The 11388-nt window shown below is 38.3% G+C and overlaps 1 long non-coding RNA gene across 1 annotated transcript in view; it reads right to left on the reverse strand.

Annotated features, from left to right (window-relative positions):
- The window catches only part of LOC148222362 (uncharacterized), a 36009-nt gene extending 25400 nt beyond the window's left edge, over positions 1-10609 (reverse strand). The window contains exon 1 of the long non-coding RNA XR_015806247.1: positions 10439-10609. This is a non-coding gene — a long non-coding RNA (uncharacterized LOC148222362). The remainder of the gene's footprint in view (positions 1-10438) is intronic.
- Positions 10610-11388: the final 779 nt, after the last annotated feature.

Below are 11388 nucleotides of genomic sequence, written 5' to 3' on the forward strand. Positions count from 1 at the left end.
AGGAATGCTCTATTGTAATGCATGGTCAACTACAAATATTTATAGAAAAGATGAAAACACTATGTGTGCACATCAGGGTTGCCCTAGGACAGCTTTAACATGCAGAGTTAATGTTTATGGAACATAACCAACCTACTGAATGTGAAATCTTCATTTTCCTCATTTGTACCCAAAGTAAGGGTAAACTCACAAAAAACCTCAAAAAACAAAATACAAAGAAAAAAAGCTTGTTTGATGAAATCCTGAGGTAACAATGCAAAAGCACTTAATGTTGTCACTCAAAGGCAGAAAAACTGAACAGTGGCATTTTCTGATTTTCTGATGGTACATCTTGCTGCACACAACTGGAATAGTAGCCCAACCCAGAAAGTCCAATCCCAGCCCCCACGAACTCCAGTTTCTGTGGAGCTCCAGAGCTGCAGGGGCAGGGCAGGGACACAGGTCACATACTGTGGCTTTGGAACCCCATCCCTGAAACTTCTGGGGACACCAGTCCTTAAGGTTCTTTGCCACACTGCTGGAACCTTTCCTCTTGCAAAAGAGATGCTTCCCAGCCCTGGACCCTCCCATCAGGGCTGCACTACAGTGAGTTCCCAGGTATAACCACTGTGTCAGTGGCAAGCCCAAGCACAGGGCACCCTCCAGCATCACTTCTGCCTACAGCTGTTGTCATTAGTCCAAGTGCTTCCACCTTAGTTATATAAATAAGGAGCATCCAGTGAGATCTAAGAGTACCAGTCCCTATTTAGCACCAGGGCTTAGGCTAGTTTTCCATCTCAGCTTGTCACAGCTGTCTGCTGCATAAAAAGAGTCTGAAAGGTACTAAAAAACCCTGGAAGACTAATAATTCATTAAGCTGACAAATGAAAAGTAAGTCCTATCGATCAAGAGTAGAACTTCTTGGTTATAAAGGAAGCATATATTATTCTGACAGTATTTTCACAAGATAAGCTGAAGTTACAAAGAAGACAACCAATTTGATTCAAATAACTGTCTTTCCTCAGAAACATTCATGATTGCAGTCATCAGGCACAAGTTGGTGGGGTAGTATTACTATTCCCATTTTGAAAAATTTGGATAACTGCATAATATCCAGAAAACAGGACTGTATCACTATCACAGGCTTTCTGACTGCTGATCCTATGGAGAATGGCAAGCAAAGGTCTGACTGCTGCACCACTGAGTCCCAGCACTACTGAATACCAGAGTGGAAGGATGTGCAACCACACACACACACACACACACACACGAGGTTATCTCTCTTCCATCACTAGCACTGAAAAGCTCAGGGCTTATTGCACAGCTAATGAGAACAAACACATCTGCAGCTGGCCTTTCACCACCTGTAGAAGGTGAAAGTCAGCCAAAAGCCTACAAGACCCTCCAGTTGTGATGAATGGATGGAAACCAAAGTGTGGCTCAGATTCAAGCCCTAGACTAGTTACAGCACTGTAATACTGTGCCAACAGACCCACTTAAGAGTGGAGGGCCCAGAGTGAGAGGCAGTCTCTAGTATTCTGTGATGGTAAAATATATTAGGGAAGGCATCAATTTACCTTGGTTAGTTATGTTTTCAGTTATGCTGTATTTTTGTGCCCAGGGGCCTAATTTATAATTGTAATAATAAAATGTATTATGAAGTATAAGCCAAGCACATGCAGGTTCTAATTCTATTTCCTCTCAAAGGAAAGAGCTAAGCTGTTAAGCTCCATGTTCTTTCAACATTTCCTATTTGCGACAAACACAAAAATCTGAAATCAGAGATGTGCCACTGAGAGGGTCTTACAAAGTTCAGGTAAAGCAAGTTAAACTTCTGCCTTTATTTATTTATTTATTTTAATGCTCAAATTATATTTCTATCTCCTCAGTGTCAGAGAGGACCCAGTGCCTCATTCTGCAGTAAAATGAAGTTACAGTTACCAATCCAGTTCAGACACTCTCTCCACAAAAGAAAAGTTATCATCTCAAAGCTTCCAGGGTAGCACTTCTACCCACATTCTTACAGAGGGAACTTCTGGGTCACCTGAGGGACCTCCCCAGTTCCTAAGGATGGGGACAACCTGAATTCTCTTAGGAGAATAGCTCTTACTCTGGTTTGGTTGTAGAACTCAATGAATAGCTCAGCTGTTAATGTTATATTAATTTTGCCCTTGATTGTACATGTAGGAGAATGTTCCATTATCTCCTTCCCTCTTCACTGGAGCACCCTGTGCTGATCCCAACTCTCCAGGTCCCTCTTACTGGGACACATTTAGATCAGCAGGAAAACAATTTATATATCTGTGAGAACAATGCAATGTTAACAGAAAACTGTGTTTAATTATTCAGATTGTTAGTAAGTTATTTAAAAATATGATGTTGAAGAGCAAGACTAGCAACTGTACCATTAATCAACTGTTTTTACAGTATATAGTATTTGTGCTATAAACAGAAGTTTTAATAATTAAAAAAGAAAAAGAAAATTACTGCAGTCATTTTTACTCTAGTTACCACTGATAAATGTTGATATTGACAACAATTAATATTGCTCAGCTTATTTAAGCTGAATAAATAATGAGGAAGAGTTAATAAGAATACAACTACCAAACATATTAATGGTCCTTAATCTTATGAAATTGTTCTTTACTCACATGAGCAGTCAGTCTCACTAATGTCAGTGGCCCAAATTTTGCAGTCCTTAATCACATACTGTTACCTTCAGTAGCTGTTGTTCTCAATTTAGGATCAAAGCCCATAGTTTGCTGGGGCCATGCTTTCAAGGGAGGATTGGGCCCAGACTTTTAATAAGGGGTTTGGTGGCTTACAAAGAGGTGATTAAGATCTTCCTTTGAAAAAACAGAAAAAGTAGAGTTCTTCTTTTGGATTATAACAGCACAGATAGCCATAGCCTGCGGATTTCAGAGTATTAACTACTAATCCACAAGTGAACTGAAAGGTTTTTTGTTTGTTTGTTTTGCTATTACAGTATTTAAACTTGTCAACCTCCAGTTCTCAGTAAGTCATACTTAAGTTTCTTAGCAAAATATTTTATCACATCTCTGTGAGTGAGCCTAGGAGTTTGAGAGATCTACTGCTTATAGGCAAAATCCAGAGTAGGTTTTTTTGTTTGTTTGTTTGTTTGATTTGGGTTCATTTAATGAATATTTTACACTTATTTCTGGGAACTCAAATCATGAAGATTTGGAAACTAAGCCACAATAAAAAAGTTTCTATTTTCCTTAACTGACATTCAAGGATTATTGTTTGTCAGCAACAAACAGAAAGTACTTAGTATAATTATTATAGCACCTCAGTAAAAATCAGACTCTAGCCGTAGGTGATTGCAGCTATAAAGTTTCCAGAATAGGAACAATGAGCCCTATGAAACTAATGAAAAAAATCGCCAACTTCCTCACTCCAAAGTCTGATTTTTACAAGGACTCCATTTCTTCCTGGTTGCCAAAAATGAACGGTTTATTTGAATCTAGCTTAGGTCTCCAGGAAAACAATTTTAATGTAAAATTGAATAATGTTGCATCAATGACAGGATAATTAAGTGGTTTCAAAACTGAGCAATATTCAGGTAGTGTGCCCCACTAATGAAAATGCAGAAACCATATTCCAAGGATAGCATAACTAAAGATGATAAATATCCAGAAATACCTTTTTCTATAACACTGTACTGTAATCAAATCAGTTAGAAACCTAATGACTACTTTGACACAAACAGGTATTTAATATGCTGAAAATGTACCAGATTTCCCCCCTCAAGCATTAGTGAAATCCCCAAGAAAATTAAAATCCAGGTCATAGCTAAATTCTTTTGAAACTGGGATTTAAATAAAAAAATAAATAAATAAATAAAAAAGTTTAGTCACTCTAAGAATTCTTTGTGCTGTTACATTTTTATAAGGTTAAAGCTAAAAATAAGATCAAAATCTTTTTGGAGGTTACATTAAAAAATAGACCAGGTGTGTTCAGAAACGCATCACACACATGCCTGTTAAACAGATGCCAACCAATAAATTAATTAAAGCTACTCTCCTCTTGAAATAGAAAAGAGGAAGGAGCTGTTAGGGACATTTATGGGGTGACGTTGGCATGACTGACAAGTTTTTCATGCTTGGCCTCTATTGTACAAAACTCTGGTACTTCTCAAGCATTTTCTGAAAGGAAAATGAAATGGCTGTGTGTGAGTAAGAGAATTTAGTGACCTGTTTCTGGGCAGTCAGATTGATGCTAGAGATATGGCATGGCTGTTTATCAGCTGGGAGAAGTGAATTAAGGAAACGAGGTTTCAGCAGGGACCTGATGAAAATCCTTGCTAATAACCCCTGCCATCACACTCAGGAAATCAGAGTTTGCATGTGAAATATCTCACTATCCTTTGTATGCTGTACTTCATTGTGATAATTAGCAACTCAGCTGAACAAGTGAAAAACTTTCTTGTCCTGATCTTAGATCCTACTATACTTATAGAACCTGGGAAAATAAATAGAGAGGAACTTTGAGGAACAGAAAATGGTTCTGCAAGGGCTACGCAATTCCTCAAAACATAAACTTTTCTCAGACTTTAAGGACAAATGACATTAATTTCTACATGTCTTCTTCTAATTATATAAATTTAATTTTTTATGAAAACTACACAATCACTGCAAAAGGAATTAGTGGATATAAGGGGTTATTAAACATTGCATTCACCCACTGCTCTTACACAGAAAAGGCAGCTCTGAAAAAACCAAAGCTGATTAATATGAAAGGCAGCTAACCTAAAAACTAAAACTTGAACTGAATGGCGTGTGCTAATCTTTCTCAAATACACTTATGAAAGCTAAATTTGCTGGTATTTGCCATTGCTATGCAGGCTAAGTGTTCATGTGAATGATATCTCCACAGTTCTGAGAAAAACAGTAAAAAGTAGAGTTTTGTCCTCACTGGTAATTTTCTCAATCTCCTGTTCATCCACAGCTGCCTGAAGGGTGAACACTTCACAGTCCAGTGTCATTTGTGATAAACTTTGTTAAAAAGCTGCCATTCATTACTGGTAATTTCCTTAATCCTCAAGTCTCTTGTAAGGAAAAGATAGAAATTTTGTGTAATATATTTGTTCTACTGGGTCTGGAAAAAAAATAACTCAACATGTTAGCTACACTAATAAAATGCTCACCAGATCAAACTCTTAGTAGCCAGCCTTAGACTCGCCATTGTTTATTGATGTTTGTTTGCCAGCCTATCTGGAGACATAGGGAAAATCTTAATAGCTCTGGCCACTCATTAGCAAAGTACCATGGAGTCCTAATCCCATAAAGATATTAAACTATTTTTCCTTACAATAGCAACAAATGGGGGCAATTCTCATTACTTATTAAGATGTGGTACACTCTTTGCATATTGAGTTTCTTCTCATACTTTGAACTCTTACCCCCCATCCCTGTGTTTCTGAGGCTGAGATCAAAGTAGGTCGGCCTTACAGAGCTGCAGATGAGTGGCTGCCTTTCAGAGAATATTAATGCCCTCCTGAAGGGCCCAGCTGGGAGGAGGTGGATTGTCCTGATGGGAGATCCCTGCCAGCCCAGCCACACCAGGCACCACTGGGGACACAGCACAGCCCCAGCGAGGGGAGCTGCTCACCCCAGATTAACAACGGCGCCCAAATCTCAAAGCAATACTGGGCTCAGGTCTCCTTTGGAACTGGACAACTGTGTAATTCTGAATTCTGGCAGACTGCTGGCACAGAGCAATTTGTTTTCTAGCAGGAAAATATGTGACCAATTTTGTATTTTGCATTGAAAAAAAATTCTGGTCTTCCTGGTTCCCACTTCTGACTTCTCCAGTTTTAGTTTTTACTTCTGTCTGCCTTGGCTACTCAAGGACTGGTGTTATCAGTGAGCTCATGGGCAGCTGGCAAGACAGTGTCCCCCCTCCAATCTTCCACCTCCAGCAGGGATCCTGCCATACAGGGTTTCTTTCTTGCCTTCAAATTTGCTTGCAAGACTTTTAAAGGGGAATTACTTTAGAGCTTGTTAAAGGTAAGAGTAAACATGCTAAGTACTAAGACATTCAGTGGGTATCGGAAAAGAAGAAATGTTATATTCATTACAGAGGAAAATCTAGTAATAAAAAGTATTACCTGCATTTATAGCCCTTGTAACCTAATTTTTGTGACAAAGCAAAGAAGTAAAAACATTCCTTTCTGCCTTTCAGTGACCCCTATAAGAAACCCCCCATGGAGTCATTTAGGATAGTAATTTGAGTGAAAATATATGCAGCCTTTACTTTGCTTGCTCTTCTTAAATTAATAACCTTTACTGATAATTAATCTAAAAGTTTCTAAAAGGTATTTGCAAAAAATGGCCTCAAATTAGTAAGCACTTAAAAGAAATAAAAACTTAAAAGACATTATCCAAAACATAAAAGAGTAACAGAACACGGAGCTGCGTTGTTCAAATGTTAAAACTGTACATAAAATACTCCTTCAATATACACTGCCAGTAAAAACCAAAGCAAAGCAGGTCATTAAAATGTCAGACTTGGGGCAGAGTGGAAAAAATGCTGTGTTTAAAAGTAAACATGTAGACCTTTTATAATTATTTCCCCTTAAAGTTAACTGTTAAAAATCCCCCAAACCAACAACAACTGAACCAAAACAAATTAAAATTAACCCCCAAACAAACAACTGTAGTTGCATCAGGATACAGTCAAACTCTAGTCTTAGTCTTGCTCCTAAACAAACCTAAGAATGTTTTTTGAGTCTTTCTGCAGCTGCATGTCAGCTTTGTTTGTGAAATGTCATTTTCCTTTATCTGTTTTTCTAAAGCAAAAGCAGAGTTCAAGCCATTGATATCTGTGTCATGAGTATGCAACAGCTGAATAACAATTACAGGAGCACCAGAAACCTTGGGAGCCCCATGTGCATCTGGAGAATCCTTGGGAAGATGCTGAGGTTCCATGCACAGCCCTGTGCTGACTGGTGGGCTTTCACATTCACAGTTGTGCTGATGGTGAGAATCATGCAGGATATTAGCACTCTGTAAAGAGCTCAGAGTAGAAAACCTCAATCCATTCTCCTCACGTGAATTAAAACTGCCCACTGAAAGTGGCAAAAGATTGTCAGGATAAAGGAGATGCTGTGGTAGTTACTGGGCAGCTGGGAAGCACGCTAATGACACTCATTTGAATTAACCCTGTCTGCAGTCCAGAGCAGATGAACCAAGATAGTAAAAGAAAAACCAAAATCTATCTCTCCAGACACGAACTGTGTTGCAGTACTGAAAATAAAATGTTGTATACTGGTGTCAATTTTTCTACTTCCAAGATTTTTGAGCCAGTAACAAAGACTAATGTCACTCTGACTCTTCAGAGCTGAAGGGTTCAGTTTCCCTTCTACTGGAAAAAAGTACATCATAGCCTCAAAAAAAAAAATTTCCATCTCATTAATTTTGTATATTTTCAGCAAAGTGTCTGCATATGAAGTCAGCATATAATCTGAGTTGAGTTCCTAAACTGCTCCTAAACCGTGTCAATGCCCTAGGAACAGCTCTGTCCAGCAGGCACAATTCCATATTAACTGGGCTGGTGTATATCTGAACAATAGCACTGATGCACACAGTTATTCCAGATTCATTTTGGTTCTGTGAAAGTAGTTAGCTTATAAAGCAGAGATACATTTAATGATCAAAACCTGAAAAAGTTGTACCCTCAGGGAGTGTCTGAGACTCCCAGTGAAGTCCATGCAGGAATACAGGTAACTTATTTTGTCCTCAAACATCTCTGTAGCTCTGTTCCCTAAAGCTAACAAACACCGCTGCTGAAAGTACAGGTTGTCACATTTACAATCAGCAATTAAAACCAACATTCTTCTGGCTTCCATCTGATAAGAGCAGCACTCAAAGTGGGGAGACAATGGAGAAGCACACAATAGCACCAACAAATTCAACTTGTATTTAACTACTCCTTTTTCTTTAAATCAGCTTCTGCAATGCAAATATTTGTAAGTTGGGAAAAAAGCCTGCAATCATGTTTGACACATGTTACACTTAAACTACAAAGACCATGGGAAAATTTTAACCTTCATGCTTATGAAGTTTCTTTTCCTAGTTTCTGGCATTTTATGTATTATGATCAAATATACCAGGAAGAGACAGAGCAGTGCACAAAGTTTTAGACTGGTATAATTGACTCAGCAGGAAAACAAGGACATCTTTAGGCAGCTGTGGTACCATGACTGTTTACAGTAGGTCTGCCATGCCCAACACTTCCTCATTAGGTATGATCACTAATTCTTAATCATAGGCTTACAGTGACAATGAAAACAGTAAAGTATACTGTATATGTGTTTTTGACAGCTCTATGATTCCTTCTATGATTAAAATGATGAATAATACTCAAAAAGGATTAAAATTCGATGTTGGAAATTTGGTTTCTAGCCATACATAAAGCCTTCAAGCAAAAAGTCAAAATTTCTTAAATTTTGAATCAGCAGGGTGACTTTGGACCACTTCAATACTTCTTATAATTTCATCAAACTATTTTGATTCTGTACCAGGAGGTTAAAGCCAGGCTGAAAGCACCATGGAACCCATGGCTTGTGACCCATGGCTTTGATGAAGGCAGCACACCATGACCCTGGAGGGCTGGTACTTAGTTATAATGATAGGTTTGAACACTATTTCCTTTCCTATTGTCTACAACTATTCAGGATGATAATCCCAGTTTAAACAGATTTTCTAGCCTCACACACCTCTGGAAGTTCTAATTTCCTTAAAGACAAGCAAAATGTTAATTTTACCTGTAATCTTTATGCAAAATCAACTACTATCAATAGTGGGGATTCCAGAGCTTGGAAAGAGGGTTCATTTTGTATTCTTCAGCCCAGATAAAAAAGAATGAAATATCTTTCTCTGAAAATATTAGCTTGCAGTACATTGTGAAGATGTCAGAAGCTTGTTCTTTACTGATTCATTATATAAACACTGTTACTGTCTCCCTGGCCATAGGCTAAACCAGTGGCCAGTTCTCCATCACCAAAGTGCCAAAAAATGCAGTCTGAAAGTACACATTAAATATTTCAAATGTTTTCTTCAAAAAGACTTATCACAGATCGTCTAAAATCATGTGCCATATTCCAAGAAAATTCCTTTAAAAAGACGATTTTCATGAGCATTTGGCATTGATTGCTCAGGAGTTTAAAGATACTGGTCTTTACACTGCATTTACAGAGCACAGGCTCAATTGTTACCCAAATGCAGGCAATCTGCATTGACCCGTCGTTTCTCCACACACCTCATTTCTAGATATCGAGCAGGAAAGATAAACCTCTACAAACACCACCTACATATATATTAAGAGCACATCATACACATTATATTAAATAACACAAATAGTCTTCCTTCAGGGTTCCAGTCTCCTGTAATTCAGCCTGAGTATGAGCTAGAAAAAGTCATGGCCATCAAGCTACTTTGATGTTCTTATAATTTCAGAGATTTTTGTAGAGAGCTAATCAGCAAAGTCTCTAGGATTCTTCTCCTGAAACTACCACTTCCCAGAAGTCCTTATTCACATTCTATATTCTGGTCAGCTCTGAAGACTGTAGGCTTATTTTTTTAAAATTGATGATTTGCCTTTTACTCCAGCTAGCATTGCTGCTCGAGCAAAGAATCACACCCACCTTGCCAGCAGGTGTTGTTCACCCAGTGTTGCCCACTGTGCTGAAGAAAGGCAGACATTCCTATGGCAATGTGGTTAATTCAAACTATAGGTTATTTCAGTTAAAGAAAAAAAAAAAAGAAACAAAAAGCCAAAAACCAAAACGAAAGAGGAAAAAAACAAGAAGGTGGTTAAATATCAGCTATTGGATCAGAGGCTGGGCAAGGAAAGCTGCAGCACAGGAAGGCAATGCAAGGCCAAGGCACTGTGCTCACTGTCCTCTGAGCCCAGCACAGCCTGTCTGCCCAGGGCCACTGTAACCTGTCTGATTTCCCTCCATTGCAGAAAGGGATAGATTAGGAACAGTTCAAATGAACTGGTCAGCCAGTAGAACTGGAGGAGTTACAAGCTTCTACCAAAGGATGGTGATAAAACATTTTCAATCAGAACAGCTGCTTTTAGATGTAATGTTTGGCATTAGGAAAAGATGACTTGAGCCAATGCAGGCTACCTGCTGTATTTTAGAAAATGTGCACATGCTCACTTGTGCCAGAGAACACAGTGTGTTTTATCTCTATATTGAGTTGTTCATCTGTAACTGGCACAGTTATACCTGGAAAATTGGGTGTTTCACACCTTTGCTTTCTCTTCTGTGTTAGCTCTGTCATTCTGTTACTTCATGCTAGAGGCAACAGATCTTACAAATCTGCCCTGAACCCTGCAAGTTGCTCAACACATTTAAATGCTGTGCTGAGATACAGATCTATAGATGCCTTAGAGAGCATTTTCTAAAAACCATAAGGATCTGATTTACCTTCGTTTATGCTGTCATTATAGCACTGCAGTTTGAAATCAGTATTTCGAGGCAATGGTTAGAAATCCAGCAGCATTTCTGTATGAGCTGTCATCACCATCTGCACCACCACTGACTTTTTCTTAACTGATCCAGCTGAAAAAGAAAGAAAAAAATTATTAGATCAGTTTGAGTCCAATTCCCTGTGCCTGTGCAAATGCTTCTCTTGGAACAGGGCAGGAGAAGCAGCAGGGGCCAAAGCTGCTGCAGAAACGCAAGTGTAGCCACATTCCTCGATATTTGCGTAGAGGGCCAGACTGACTCAGAGTAAAATATCTTTAGGTGCATTCTAGTCTTTTTTATGGTCATCAATTTTTTTTCACATTCCAGATAGAATCCATCCACAGACCTGGTGTTTTTCCGGTGGATTTGTTCACACAATACTTTATGTTGGCAGCTCATTTCTGTCTTAGTCATGTTTTTGCTTTTTCTTTAGCAGATGTTTACAATTACTCCTTAAAATGTTTCCATTTTCTCTGATCACTAAATGTGAATGAGGTGACATTTTTAAAAATAATTGTAGCTTTTTCTGGCCAGAAACCATATTCTTAGATTCAAATAGTCTTTGTCTTTTAAACTGTGGTAAAGGTCTTATATCTTTGTAACAGCAGCATCTGCACTTTTTGCCTGTTCCTTTCTTGACAAAATCAAAGTGTTATTTGTCATTATCTGACTGTATCTTCTGTCTGGTAATCAGATGTTTATATGGCTCTTATTTAACCTTAAAGACATGAGGCCTATTCTCCTGGATTTGTGTTGGAAGGACTGCATAATAAAGGTACTACAGCAGCCTGAGCTTCTGAGATGCAGAGGAAGGTTTCTTTGCTTTTCTTTCAATCAGTTTTTTTCCCAATTGTTTTTATTGATTTAAATTTAGATCAAAGTTCTTACAAACAAATGCCTCATTTCCA

This window comes from Sturnus vulgaris, chromosome 12 (genome assembly GCF_052056855.1).
Source record: "Sturnus vulgaris isolate bStuVul1 chromosome 12, bStuVul1.hap1, whole genome shotgun sequence".
Lineage (NCBI taxonomy): Eukaryota > Metazoa > Chordata > Aves > Passeriformes > Sturnidae > Sturnus > Sturnus vulgaris.